This window comes from Canis lupus, chromosome 21, assembly GCF_003254725.2.
Source record: "Canis lupus dingo isolate Sandy chromosome 21, ASM325472v2, whole genome shotgun sequence".
Taxonomy (NCBI): Eukaryota; Metazoa; Chordata; class Mammalia; order Carnivora; family Canidae; genus Canis; species Canis lupus.
This window is the reverse complement of record NC_064263.1, coordinates 42,342,826-42,357,807: the sequence shown is the minus strand read 5'-3', so window position 1 is coordinate 42,357,807 and position 14,982 is coordinate 42,342,826. Positions and strand designations below refer to the sequence as shown.

Below are 14,982 nucleotides of genomic sequence, written 5' to 3'. Positions count from 1 at the left end.
CACAGAGACATGGGGAGCTTTTGTCAAAACACTTAAGAAAGATAAATGGCTTCTAATTTTTGTCTTCTGTTCTGGTTTTGCGACCGAATGATTCAGAGATGGGGTCTGGAAGGGAGTCGTCCTCAAACTCTCCCCGGGCTGCGCGTTGGTTTGTTTTGTTTTCAGTGGTTGTGGTTTGGTGGGGGAGAGGGTGGTGTGGTTTTGTTTATTTTATTGTCCCTGTGGGATCAGCCCTTTCATCCTGGGCCAGTCCTGGTCACCAGGGATGACGGTTAGCTTAGCCGAGTAAGAGGCAGCATCTTTCCCCAGGGGCTGCGCTCTCCACTTCCCGGGCACCGTGGAGGAACTCAGCGCCTCCCTCATAAACCTGTAGGAAAGGCCACTGCTTTCTTTTATGTGTGTTTGTGTGTGTGTGTGTGTGTGTGTGTGTGTGTGTGTTTAAGGCCACTGCTTTCATGACTGAGAGATGAAAGGAACACACATGCCCTCGAAGTGGGTTAAATATTATTCCCCGATGGGGGCTCTGGAGGCCAGCTTTTCCCTTGGAACAAAAGCCGCAGGTAAATTGATTCCGCTTTTGTTAGGCATCCTGATCTCACAGGAGATTGCCACACACACACACACACACACACACACACACACCCCTCTGAGGGCCTCCTCCCTCTCCCCCACACCCCCCACACCCCCGGGCCCAGGACAGGGCACCCTGATGATTGCCCCTGGGGAGGTGAGGGAGGCTCAGGGCTGGCCCTGGGGGTCTGGCACACAGGGCAGGAGATGAGGGTAAACAGGAGGAAACAGATGCCTGAGATGCACCGGCCCAGACAGTGTGTGCAGACAACCCCCCTCTATTCCAAAGTCAACAAGGACAACCCGGGAAATCCCAGAATGAGGGCACCATTGTTTAGCAAAGGAAAACTCTCAGCACTGCTAATGACTGGCTTCTGGCTCCCGAGCAGGCCCATGACACTGCCAGCCTTGATCACTGGGCCTCGGCACTTCTGGGCACCTCCCAGACCCCAGAGCACCACCCTGAGAGCGGTGCTTCCTCCCTGCGCAGCTCCAGTCGCTCGGGGACGCGGGGGACTCAGGGTGGCCTAGGTTTATGTCTATCAAAGGGCTTCCACAGCACCCGTCCAGGTGGTTATTCTTAGAACCATTCTGTGAGTGGGGCTAGTTGGCTGGCGTGATCCCATTTTCCGAGGCACACACTGAGGCACAGAGAGGCTTAGTGAGCAGGCCAAGGTGAGTCTCAGGCCTACGGGCTCCGACGTAAACACCCGTGGGCTCTCAAGACAAGTGGGCTTCACGTAGTATTCTTATCATTAACCAAAGTAACAGCAGCAACAATAGCGGATACTTGCAGAAGCGAGTCTTCTGCGTCGGGTGCCATTCTGAGACGTCTGCATGTGGCATCTCATTGGATCATCATAGAAACCTTATGACACAGGTGTGAAGATCACATTTCACAGAGGGGAAACCAGGCCCAGAAAAGTTCAATCACTTGCCCAAGGTCCCAGAGTCAGCAGGTGACACTACTTGGATTCAAACACCGTCTAGCGAAGAATCTACGTTCTTAACCTGTGTTGTCCCATCTCTCTGTGTAGTGACATCGTAACCATAAGGTGGGCCCAAGGTCAAAAGTAAAATAAATACACTTCACTGAAAGGGTTAATAGGTGCCATGCCCAGTTAGTGGGTTTTTGGGGAAGGGGGGAGGTTGGTTGTTTTTTTTTTTTTTTTTTTTGCTTATTTTTTAGTTTTGTTTGGTTTTAATGATTGTGGCCACTACAAATAAACTTCCATCAAATGGAGGAATTCTTTACCAGATCATGCAATTGTAGAGGGTATTTTACACAGCCCTGTGACCCGGGGCAGGTTGTAAACCTCTCTGCATCTCAGCCTCCTCTTTGTAAAATAGGCATGGTCATACTTACCTCTTAGGATTATTTTGAAAATCAGGTGAGATATTATACATGAAGGCCCCTGAAAAATCATAAATTCCTAGAACTGGTTTCCCCAAATTAATTGATGGGAAACAAACTTGAGGATGTTCAACAGCCTTACTGTTGCTGTGTCTTATCTGGAGGACATTCGGGAAGCTTCCTTAGGCTAGTGAGCACCCTGGAGCTCTAAGCAGGCAGTTGGAAATGGAGTACTTCCCAAGTTTATTTGACTGCAGAACCCTTTGGGTAGAGCACTTCTCAAGCTATTACTCCAAGGAACCCACTTCAGGGGCAGCACCCTACAAGGCTGAACCTGGCATGAATTTTCCCTGCAGGTCTCCCTCTTTGGCAACATTCAAAGCAGCCTGAGTCCATCTGAAGCCACCCCTAGATTTGCTCACTTAATTTTGAGACCCTGCAAGCAGGAGACTCAAGCCCGCACTCCTGTCATTACAACTATCAGGCCAAAGACCACAGGATATGAGTGATGAGACAATGGGGGCCTTGGGGCTCCAACAGAAACATGACAAGAGAACTCAGATGACCCCACCCCTGTGTCCTACACACAATCTGGTTTCTATCAGGCAGGCTTTATGCAGAGTCACACTGAAAGCCAGTCATTCAGAATGTGTGGCTGGCCCCTGACACAAAACCGAGATTTGAAGGATGGCCTTAGTGATAATGAATCCTCATCCTTGCAGCATGGAGCAGATGGTAAGGAATAACAATGGGATGGGCCCTACACCGGGGGCACAGTGGGAGGAGGATGTGTGCCTTTGCTCCGTCACCACTGTCCTACAGAGGTAGACGTAGAGTGTCTGAAATAGCCATCATCTTATTCTGATAATAAGAATTGCTGATATTTATTGAGTATTTGGATACTCGGCATGACCCAGACACTAAGCTATGTATATAAATCACCACCATCAATCCTCACAACAGACCTCTGCAAGTAGTACCATCACCAGTATCCAGAGCAGGTAACAGAAGCACAGAGATGTTAGGGAAATTACCTATGGTCGCACAGCTCATAAATGGTGGGATTCCAACAGGGGTCGTCTGAATCCATAGCCTTGTACCCATGGTCATGGGCCTTAGAGATCTTCTGGAGCGGTGGCTCTCAAAGTGTGGAACCCGGACCTACAGCATCAGTGACACCTGGGAACTTGTTACATAGGCAAATTCTTGGGCACCACCACAGAACTACTGAAGGAGACTCTGGTAGGACCCAGCAGTCTGTGCTTTGTTGCTGTTGTTTCATTAGGCCTGTAGCTCATTCTGATGCCCACTAAAGATTGAGAACCACTGCTCCAGGAGAAACAGCCTTGTACCCAGGCCGAGGCATCGCGTCACTTGAGAAAGCCCCAGAATGAGTCACCTGGCCCACTCTCCAGGAGCGTCACCCAGCAACAAGCAGGGCACAGAAGGGCAGGGTGTGGGGCCAGTAGTTATCCTAGGAGGAAAAAGTAATAGTGAGGCCTGGCAGTCGCAGGGCAGGAGGGCCGACACAGAACCAGGAGGGAGAGCGGAGGTCCAGTGAGAAGGTGGGAGAGGCCAGCCTGACGCACGTCTGCACTGCATATGCCAGGCCGTTCCCATCCCACGTCCCCTGCCCCTTTTCAGGGCCACAGGTTTATAGAGGGCTGGGCAGGCCTCTCCCTACCAGTGCACACACCCCTACTTTAGCAAGGCCCCTGCCAAGAGGGTCTCCTGCCTCTGCCTGAACCCCTGCAGTGACCGAGAGCTCAGCGGCCCCAGGGCAGTTCTTTTTCCTTCTGTGGGGATTTCTGGTTCTTTCAATAATTCCTCTTCTACCTGTTTTCATGTCCTTTCACAGTCCCAGTCCATCTGAAAAGGCTCCCGAGGTATTCTCAGGGAGGGATGCCCAGAAGCCCCTATGGACCACTCTCCCTTGGCCGGACTCCACAAAGTCCAAGGAACAGCATGACATCAGGCAAGCTGAGCAAACGGCCCTGGGCCGCCCGCCTGGCCACACTGTCTGGAACGAGGGGCCCGGGGAAGGGGACGCTGACTGCCTTTCCTTCTCTTCTTCCTGCTGAGGGCATGGAAAGCACCAGCTGTCCTTCAGAGATTTCCTAGAGGAAGCAGAGGCAGGGAGGCAATGTTTCTCCAAGACCCACTCACTGTGCAGCGAGGGAGGCCTATCCTGGACGGAGAAGTAGTCCCCCCACGCACCTCCTCAGCAGAATCCAGGGGAGCCCCTGCTCCCTGGCATCTGCCCCTCCTCCTCCCGAGGATTGGCAGGGCTCCACCATTTCCACTGGAACCCTTGGCTCTTGGAAGGGGTAAACATCAGGACCCGCACTCTCTCCGCGGTTGGCAGGGATTGACCTCTCTGCAAGGAAGAGATAGTGATGGGTCTATTTTCCCTGGACGGACTTGTGGTTATCTTCCTGGAGGAAGCCAAGAGGGGGTTGGGGGGTGGGGGTGGGCTGCTGGGTTGGGAGCCCGGAGATCTGGGTTACAGGCCCTCAAGGTTCTGGTGCACACTCCCAGGGTGTCCTCCAGAGACCAGCTGCTTAAATTCAGAGTCTCGTCCCCCTGGTTCGTGGTGTGACCTGGGGCAGGTTATTTAACTTCTTCGAATCTGAGGACCTCATCTCTTCATGGAAATGATAACAGTGCCAGTGTCTCAACAGCGAGGCCCATGTGACACATGCATGTGGTAGCTGGCACCTGGTCCATGCTCATTGGATGTTAGTTGCTGCTCTTGGCATACCGCTCTCTACACTTGGTTAGGGATCAAGTTATACATGACTAGAGCCTTTCTAGCTTCACAAAGACTTTATTCTCTTGTTTGATTCCAATAACTCATGAGATGGCAACGTCAAGTTGTACCATTACCACTGTGTACCTGAAAATACTGAAGCCCAGAAAGGTCAAGTGACTAGTCCAAGGTCATACAGCAGACCCATCGACAGATCCCAGACCATCGGACCTTCTGCCTTGGGCTCCTGAGACGTGGCTAGACAGTTTGATTTATCCTACCAGTGTGTTTCCGCTCATATTATACAGCTGTCTTATTTTCTAAATCAAGGGTTAGACTTGTGGTCTTGGACATAAAACCCCCCATCTGAACAGTACACAGGCTCCCCTGTCCTGCGCCTCCCACTTTCTATCCTAAAGGGTGTCCAAGGAAGACATTCCTCTGTCTCTTCACCCCCAGACCCAGCTCCTGGGCCAGGACTCTCTAGGCCCTGCCTATGTAAGTTTACAGCCAGGCACACTGCCCAATCTGAGGCTCACTGACCGTGAGCTAGACCTTGAAGGTGCATACCACCAAGCCCTCTGGAGACCTCCACAGGATGCCCCATGCAGTGCACCTCCTGAGCAGCCTCCTGCAATGCCCCCAGGATGGGGCCCAGACTCACTTTTGCAATGACACCCATCCAAGCCCATTTCTCCTAAGGTTTCTACGCTGGAGCACAGCGGCGGGGGGTGGGGTGGGTGGGTATAGAAGAAGAGTATACCCTTCTGGCTGCTCCAGATGCACCCCTCTAGCTTGCCAATCCCACAGCCCCGAGAAGGAGATTCTGGGAGATTTGTGCCTAGGGCTGGGAGTCGCCAGGTTCTCTTCAGTGGCTCCAGAAATACCAGATTTTTTCCACCATGTCCCATCTGGGCCCAACAAGCACCATCCCTTCCGTGTTTCCACTAAGTGGTTTGCAGACTGTCTTGGCGGTGTGTCCCTGGGAAGGACAATTTATCTCCATGCTCTTCCTCTGACTCTATGAGATGCTTCTCTCCCTCAAGAGAAATCAGGCATGGGCTCCACGGAGCACTTATCACCCAGGGATGCTCCATCGACATCAGTTGCTGCGAGCTGGGCAGTTCCCCTCCCTTGGAGCCTGGCTTTGCTCCCCTTCCTCCCCCCTGCGCCTCCCCACACCCATGTTCACACTTGGATTCATCCTGCAGACCCCGACGGCACATGGAAGTGGGTTCTCATGGTCCCCACTGTCACTCAGAGCACAGAGTGGTGCTGTTACCAGACAGCCAACGGGGCTGAGAATTTATAAAGAGGGCCGCCTCGTTGCAGATGAGTGGTATTGCAGGGGCTGAAAATGAGCCCCAGGACGGAATTGTTCTTACATTTATTAATGCATGCAGCAAATATTTCTTGAGCAGCCACTAAGTGCCCCATTCTTTTCTGGGCGTCGGGGAGACAAAGTGTTGAACAGGACAGAGGAGATTACACACAAGGGCCGCAAAAGTGACAGGAAAGTAACATACAGTAAGTACTTCCAGAAGAATAGCCAGGTGAGGGACAGCATGTGCCTGGGGTTGGGGTGGGGGATGAGAGCTGTAGAAAGTCAGCTCAGAGAGGCTTCCCCAGGAGGCACCTACCAGCAGAGATGCAAACGAAGGAAGGGAGTCCCTGGCAGACCTGAGCCACAGCATCAGGGCAGAGGGACAGGAGGGCAGGCCCCCCAGGGAGAACGCAGCAGGTGCTCAGGGTCAGCAGGAAGGCCCCTGAGGCTGGAGCACAGCGAGCAGGGCAGAGGCCGAGGGCAGGCGAGCTGGAGAGGAGTCGCCGGCAGCGCACGAAGCGCAAGAGTCCGCAAACCAGGGCCCGGGCGCGCTCCGCGGCCCCTGAGCTAGCAACAGTGCCTGCGTTTTGAAAGGGTCAGAAGAAGAAGGAAACAGATGGAGACGGAAATGAAGACAAAGAAGGAGAAGATGATGGCGGTGCTACAGACTTCTAGGTGGCCTGCGAGACCTGAACCGCTTACGGCCTGGCCCTTTCCAGAAGAGGTCGGCTTATGCCCCAGACAGAGCCCCGAGGACAGTGAACCACCGGGCTCTTCCTGAGCAAGGAGGTGGCACAGCCCGAGGGGCGCATGTCAGCGCTCACTTGGGCTCCCCCGTGGAGAGCTGGCCGGGGGATCGGGGTGCCGGGTGCAGTAGGTAGTGAGAGGCCGGTGGCTTTGTCTGGCATGGGGGGCAGTGGCTGTCAAAAGAAGGGGCTGGTGGGGACTCCTGGGTGGCTCAGCGGTTTGGCACCTGCCTTCAGCCCAGGGTGTGATCCTGGAGACCCAGGATCGATTCCCGCATCAGGCTCCCTGCATGGAGCTGCTTCTCCTCCCTCTGCCTGTGTCTCTGTCTCTGTCTCTCTCTCTGTCTCTCATCCAGAAATAAATACAATCTTTAAGAAAAAAACAAACAAACCAGAGAAGAGGCTAATTTTGAGACCGATCAGCATTGTTGTCACACTGGGTATAGGTCATGATGGAAAGAGGAGCAAAGGAGGACTCTCAGGATTTGAGGATTGAGGTGGAACCCCTAGGGGAGCGTTGGCCCCATTTACCCAAGTGCAGGACACTAGGGGAGGAGTGGCTGGCGGGATGGGTTTGCGGAATCAAGAGCTCTCCTTTGGCCACAATCGGGTTGAGATGATGATTTGACATCAAAGTGCAGACATTTGCATATACATTTATACATACACGCACGTGCAAAAGGCACGCACATATACCGTAAAGGATGACGACGTCACTGATGCTATTGGGAATACAAAGAAGATAAGAATGCGTGGAAGACTTACTGTGACGTGTGAAGGATTTGGTACTCATTCCCACAACTATCTGTAAGGAAAAGTCTCTCCACTTGTCTCTCCCACTTTACTGATGAGAAACCTGGGGCTGGAATAGGTTGAGCAATGTTCCCAAAGTTGCACAGGGAGCTGGGTAGTGGGGGTGCTGGGAGATGCAGCCAGGAGTCCCCATTCCTAACCCCACATCTACCAAACAGAACAGCACATCCGAGCCCACTCAGGGGTGCAGCCTTCCTTTCTTGGTGCCTGTGTTTAGGCATTTTTATTATGGACAAATTGAGCTCTCCCAGTTTCCCAGAACGGACTCTACAGACCAGACATAATAAAATGTGCTTGTTTCCTACCTCTGAATTTAGCAAAATGGAATAAACACATTTTTATTACAATATTTTTTCTTATTTGGCCATTTTTGTTTGTTTTTAAAAAGATTTTATTTATTTATTCATGAGAGGCACACAGAGAGAGGCAGAGACACAGACAGAGGGAGAAGCAGGCTCCCTGCGGGGAACCCACTGTAGGACTCGATCCCAGGACCCCGGGATCACGACCTGAGCTGAAGGCAGATGCTCAACCACTGAGCCACCCAGGGGTCCCATTATTCGGTCCTTTTTAAATGATGAAGTGACACATGCTTATTAATTGAAATTAAAAATATGGAAAAATTGGAAGGGAGGAAATTAGTAATATCCCCAATCCTTAAATAAAGCCATGATTGAATATTCCTGGGGCTTCTTAGAGGCTGCACTTGACCACTATATAGTTAGCAAGTTAGTTTCTGGGGTTCAGGACTGTGGGCTCAGAAAGAGAAGAGGACCCTGAAGGAACCAACACACTATAGGGCAGGGGAGCCAGGTAAGAATAAAAATGCCTGCCTTTTATGAAAACAACAGGTAGGTGTGTGCCAAGAATTGTGCCACGTGCTCTAACTGCATGACCTCCTTTAATTCTCACACCCCATTTTACAGTTGAAGACACTGAGGCTTTTGTCACCCCCAAGCAGCAGACTTGAGAGGTTAACCTCGGGTTCATGAATCCCAGAGCAGGAGCTCTTCAATCTCGTGTCATTCTACGTCTAGACAACAAGACGTAGAAGGCTAAGATGAATCTTGCTTTTTTTTTTTCCACCCAAGGTTTTCGTGTAATTTTAGAATTTACATCAACTTTGGATTCAGCTAACACAGGCCATCACATTGCTGACCTCGACAAATATCTTGAACAACAACAATAAAAACCCCTAAAATCTGATTAAATCCAGAACAAAATGAAGAAGAGGAAGACAGAGTGAAGCGGGGCAACCCAGAACAGACTAATTGATTCAACCATTCAATGAGTATTTATTGAGTATCTACTATGGGTCAAGCACTGAGCTAGACACTGGGGACCAGTGGTGGACACAGACAGACTAAAATCCTGGCCTCGTGGTGGGTTGTAGTGGATGGATCACCAGGGTTGGTGGCTCAGTGTGTGAAGCATTTGCCTTTGGCTCGGGGTCATGATCCTGGGGTCCTAGGATCGAGCCCCACGTCGGGCTCCCTGCTCAGTGGGGAGTCTGCTTCTCCCTCTCCCTCTGCCTCCCACCCTTGCTCCCCTCTTGTGCTCTCTCTCAAATAAATAAATAAAATCTTTTAAAAATCAATCAATCAATTTGGGGAAGTACTCAGAGCGGCTTCCCCTCGGCGCCCAGAGGTCTGCCTTATTTGACTCTGGTGCAACTGGTCGCCCTGTGCCAACCACATTGTTCTACAAAGCAAAGACCTTCAGGAACACAAAATCCTAATTACAGAGTGCCTCCATTGTATTCCTTAGACCAGACGTCGTCTACCTTGTGCTCCCATGTCATCTCTGCCTAGCTTATTTCTGCTCGACTTCCAACCGGACCCACTCACTGGAATTTGTAACCCGAGGCTACGGCGCTCTGGGGGTCTCAGTGGACGAGAGGACATTATACGGATATGTATTTTGCAGAGGGTCAAGGGGCACGAACCATGAACGGGAGCAAGGGTCTGATGCCGCTGTCAGATTTTCAAAGGGGCACATAACCTCAAAAACGTAAAAATCCATGGCTCTCCTCTTTTTCCACGTCAGTGGTATTTCCCATAGTCTGCAAATGTTGACTCCTTTTCCCTGCAGCTCTCCTAGAGCTGAGACTGAGTGGCATTTGGGGTTTGCTTACAGAAACGAGGCGAGTGCAGCGCTGGTATTTTTCCAGGCACGGCATAAAACGGAACTTAATTCATTCACTTCCACATTGACACAAGGGGGAATGTTCCAATTCCTCAGCCGCTGAGAAAGGCAATGTCCCCCACCAGGCTTCACACAACCCTCTTCCACTTGATTATTATTTGAGTCTCACCCCTGGCCCCGGCTCCACACTGCGGGTCTACACCGTTTCCCTGAGTACACAGAGTCTTCGACTCCTTTGGGCCAAAGAAAATAACACTGTTCTGATAGTCGAAGGCAAGAACAGGCTTCCTAAGCAGGTTGTCCATCTGCCAGAGTTCCTGCTTGCTATGCTTATTCTCGAACTCCAGATATCAATCACCATCTCTATAGGGTAGAGAAATGGAACAGAAAATACAGACGGTCTCCTGTTATTTCACTTCATTGAAAGCAAGTAGCACTTGCAAGCGGAACACGTGAGAGTCGAGGTCTTTGGGAGCACTCATTCCTTCACTGCTTCCGCAAATACGTATCAGGTGTCTACAGCACGGCAGACACTTTCCAAGTGCTGAGGACCCCGGAATGGACAGGCCAGGCGTGGTTCCCGCCCTCCTGGAGCTCGTGGACTGGTGCAGGGAAGAGGCATCACAAATAAACAGCAGCGTGTTGAGAGCCGTGACAATAAACATGACGTGCTACTGGGAACATGCAACCAAAGACCCTCCGTAGTATCGCAGCCTGGACGAACAAGGAAGACAGCCCTGCTGAAAGTAACAGATATGCCGAGGCCTGAGCAGGAGCTGCTGAGGCCAGGGTGTATGGATGGAGAAGACAAGAAGAGCCCCTGAGGTCTGTGCAAAGGCCCTGAGGCCAAAACCAGTACAGCCTATTGAAGGAACTGAAGAAAGCCTATGTAGCCAGAGCACAAAGTAGAGCCACAGTGGCTGGAAACAAGAAGAAACAAGGGTTCTGTATACATAGGGCCCTGCATTTCATTGTGGGGGTTTGGGTCCTAATCCTGACAGCCATGGGGGAGTCATGGAAAAGTATGGAGGAGGTGTGCAGGACATGATTAGAGCTGAGGTTTTATTTTGTTTCAAAGCTTTTCTTTTCAAGTAATCTCCATACCCACCGGGTATGTGGGGCCTGAACTCATGCCCTCAGAGATCAAGAGTCACATGCTCCCCCGACTGAGCTTGCCAGGCACCCCTAGATCTGAGGTTTTAAGTGATCATTCTGACCACAGTGTGGAGAACAGACCAGGGATGGGCAAGACCATGCATGAGGAGCCAGTTTCAGAGGCTTTTCCAGCAGACCTGGGGAGAGATGCCAGTGGTTTGAACCAGGGTGAAGGCGGTGGACATGAAGAGAAAGGGACTTCCTAAGAGAAAACAGGGAGCATGAGCCCACAGACTTGATGGTGAGCTCGATGTGGAGGTGAGGAGGACGGAATCAATCATTCCTCTAATCAATCATTTTTCCTTGTCTCCAAAGCAGCTCGAGACACTCCTTCCTACCCTGCCTCCAGGAGGTGGCTCTCTGAGTGGACTCTGCAGTTGGGGTGACAGCACGCCAGGGGTGAATCTGGAAGGAGCCACAAATTCATGAGGCTCCAGAGACACTGGCCATTGTTGTGTGCGTTGAAAGAACCACAGCTGGGCAGCCCGGGTGGCTCAGGGGTTTAGCGCCGCCTTCAGCCCAGGGTGTGACCTGGAGACCCGGGATGGAGTCCCTCATCAGGCTCCCTACATGGAGCCTGCTCCTCCCTCTGCCTGTGTCTCTGCCTCTCTCTCTCTCTCTCTCTCTCTCTCTCTCTCTCTCTGTGTCTCTCGTGAATAGATAAATAAAATCTTAAAAAAAAAAAAAAAAGAGCGAGCCACAGCTGTCCCCAGCCACAGCCCTTGTGTTGGTGAGTCCACCCCATGGATCAGGCATGCCTGGTCTTCCCACGGCTGGTGCTTCAGACCTAACGTGGTCTAACATCACCCCCAGTCGCTCTTGAACACATTGCCCTGCTCTACTGTCTCCACAGCACTTGCTACTCTTTGAAAGAAACTTCTTAATTTGCTTCCCTGTGTTTTGTCTGTATCTCCCCACAAGACGGTGAGTTCCACGACGACAGAAACCCTGCTCTTCTGGTTCAAGTGCCTAGAACAGTGCCTGGTACACAGCAGGTGCTCAGTACCAAGAAGACAGAGGAGTAAACAACTCCGCAAAGGCCAAAGACCTTCCCTCCTCCCACACCAAGTGCCCTCTCCCTGGGCCATGTGGACCTCCTTGGCTCCGGGCCGTGCCACAGACTGAGCAGCCCTTGTGCTCAGATGCCCCACGAGTCCTGGGCACACTCACTCTGAGCCTTCATCTGGGCCTAGGGCTCCAGGTGAGTAACGGTTTTCCAAGAAACAGCGCTCTCATGGGAATTTCCTTCGCTTTATTCCCCCAAGCAGAAGAACTGCCAGGGCTGGTATTTTTCCAAATTCCACACCTTGGGGCATGAAACAAACTCCGCAGGACCCTGGGACAGAATTATGTATTCACGCACACGACTAAAAGAGCTCACAAGCAAACATCGCTGGTGCTGCTGATTCATTACTATTTCTTTTTCTAGTTTTCCCTACAGATCTCAGGGCCAAAGTCAACTGCATTTGTACTTGGGAGCTGGTTCTTTTTAACCCAGGATATTAGACAGGATTTGGTTCTCCTAGCTAAATTCCTTCTTGGAAAGGGTTCTTCATTCTTCTTACTCTTCTAATTTTATTTAAAATTAAAAAAAAAATGCTTCCTAACATGAAGATGGGAACTGCATTCAGCAGAGGGGAAAGAAACAGGACATGGTGAGGCCCGGCCAGGCTCCTGCAGAGCCCACCAAAGGGACGAGTCAACGCTGAGTCACCATGAATGGTCAGTTCTCGGAGCCTGAGTCAGTGGCTGCTGGGCATAGGGCTTCTGATCCCTTCCACGTGCCTACAGTCTCCTCCCAGGCCAGGAGGGAAATGACTAATAACACCTCATGGTCCAGTGATGCTTTCACCTGATATCATAACAGGATACCTGTGGGATAGGGTGAGCTGTCATCTTACAAATGTTCCATATTGCCCTGACATTGGGTTGAGGTGGGACAAAGGATGGGGTCCTACTACTGTGGGTGAGGCCAGGTACTGTTCTCCAACCTGCCCCTCACGGCAGCGGTGTCTAGGCTCACACATTGGCAGAGGTACTGGGGCTGCAGGCAAAATCAAGTCAAAACTCAGTTGTAAAACTCTAATTCACACACCAGAAGTCTCACCAACTAGGGAATATTTTCTCTTAGAAATTGCCTTTTAGGAAACAGAGGCAAATGGTAAGATCAACTTTGGTGGTGGTGGGCGGGGGGGGGCATTAATAAAAATCAACTCTGAGGAATGTTATGGAGGCTTGAGCTCAAGAGAACAGCAGCGCCATGTGTAGGCCAGCCTGCCATTCCCCAGCATTTATTTTTTAAAGATTTTTATTTATTTATTCATGAGAGACACAGAGAGAGAGGAAGAAACACAGGCAGAGGGAGAAGCAGGCTCCCTGTGGGGAGCCCAATGTGGGACTCGATCCTAGGACCCCAGGATCACGCCTGGAGCTGAAGGCAGATGCTCAATTGCTGAGCCAGCCAGGCAGCCCTCCTCTTTAGAATATATGCCAGCAATTCTCTATAGAGAGTGGGATTCCTACAAAATCCCCAGAGGAGATTATTAATAAGATGGACACTCTCCCTGGCAGGAGAGTGTAAGAAGGTGGGCAGTAGAAGCTGCCCTGCCTTCCTGGGAAGATCTTGCTCCCACTTTGGCAGCCAGCTGGGTCCAGTCATGGGGTGATGACCAGCCGTGCCAATTCCTGGATGGGTGACTAGCCCGTGTGTGTGTGGAGGGAAGCCCCCTGGCCAGCCACCTGCTTGCCCTGCAGCAAAGCAGCGAGGGTTCCACAGGCTCCAAGCTGGAGCCCACCCGCCAAGCCAAGGACACTACTCACCAGCCCACGTTGCCCTGCCCGGGCCTGGGCCTTGCCCGGGCCATCAGCCCTCACCGGGCACGTGGCTGACAACACGGCAACACAGGTACTCCGAGGAATTGGTGTCAGCGAGAGAGGGTCCTGGGCCTCACTGCCTCTTGTAAGAGTCACCTCTTATTCAGAAGACCCCCTAGCACATATTGCGTCCTCCGCAAATGTAAGCTATTAACCACGTACCAGACCGAGGGGTCGCATTTTCTGTTACACCCTCCCGCTGCACACCCTGCACCTGCAAAGCACTTTCACAGAAACCCTCTCACTCGTGCTTCTGAAACCCGCGGAGGGCCGGGAATTACCCACTCTATCTCCAGGCTCAGAGCAGCTTGCCTGAGATCGCACAGCTCAGGAGCAGAGGACAGAAAGCCTCCGATGGAGGAGTCCCAACTCTCTTCTTGTCACCACGCTACCTACGCTTGCTTCTTCGCCCAACCTGCAGCCCCAGACAGCATCTGAAGACGTGGTTAGGCCCAGTATGGAGACACCCTGCCATGCGGCTTGGGTGTCCCTGCTCAGAACAGATGGAAGCCCCGGGCCTCTGCACACTCCGGGGGCCAACCGTGCCTCTTCCAAGCCCGCTCTCGTAGGCCAGTTGAGGGTTTGGCAAGGCCACCAAGGCGAGGGAGCCTGTGGCTTCCACCACTAGAGCAGGCCCAGAGTGCTAGGACTCTCCCAGCATCAAGGCACATCAAAATAGCCCGGGGCTCCTGGGGGTAGGAGTGGGTCAGGGCAGGACACTGAAGAGGTCACCCAAGGCTTTTTCAGCTGCTTCCAGCTGGCATGGGGTATTCTCTGAACATGGGGCCTTTCCTGCGAATCAGCCAGCCTCGCCACCCCTCCTGCTCTGACCCCCTGGCCTGCCTTAGCCCCTGGCCGTGTCCTCGGAAAGGTTTTCAGGGGTGCCCTGCCTTGCCCTTGGCCACTCCGCCCGCATCAGGGACAACTCAGGAAAGGGACTTGAGGCCTGAGGTCCAAGGAATCTAAAAGACTCCGTGCAAATGACGTGAGGGGCAAAACAAACTTCGCTTACAGAAAAGAAGCTGGCGCCCTGTTCAGTCTTTTCAACTCCCAGTGGGAGCAGGTTTGTTGTGACTAATGCATCAGGCTTGAAATCGCTTCAAGCAGCATACTGATTAGCCCAAGGCACAACAGAGGCAAGTGCAAAGTACCTCCCAAAGTGCAATGGTTCCAACAGAAAGAAAAGGCTGCCACTCTCAGGAAACAACTCACCTGCTAGCAGACCCCACCCTCCCCACCCCCCACCCCCGCC

At 52.0% G+C, this 14,982-nt stretch overlaps 1 protein-coding gene and 1 non-coding gene across 6 annotated transcripts in view; both read right to left on the bottom strand.

Moving 5' to 3' along the window:
• NAV2 (neuron navigator 2) overlaps positions 1 to 14,982 on the bottom strand; it is a 722,151-nt gene that overhangs the window by 341,958 nt on the left and 365,211 nt on the right. The window lies entirely within an intron of this gene.
• LOC112668015 (small nucleolar RNA SNORD45) lies at positions 8,645 to 8,716 on the bottom strand. The gene has a single exon (XR_003141393.1). It is a non-coding gene; the product is annotated as a small nucleolar RNA SNORD45 (small nucleolar RNA).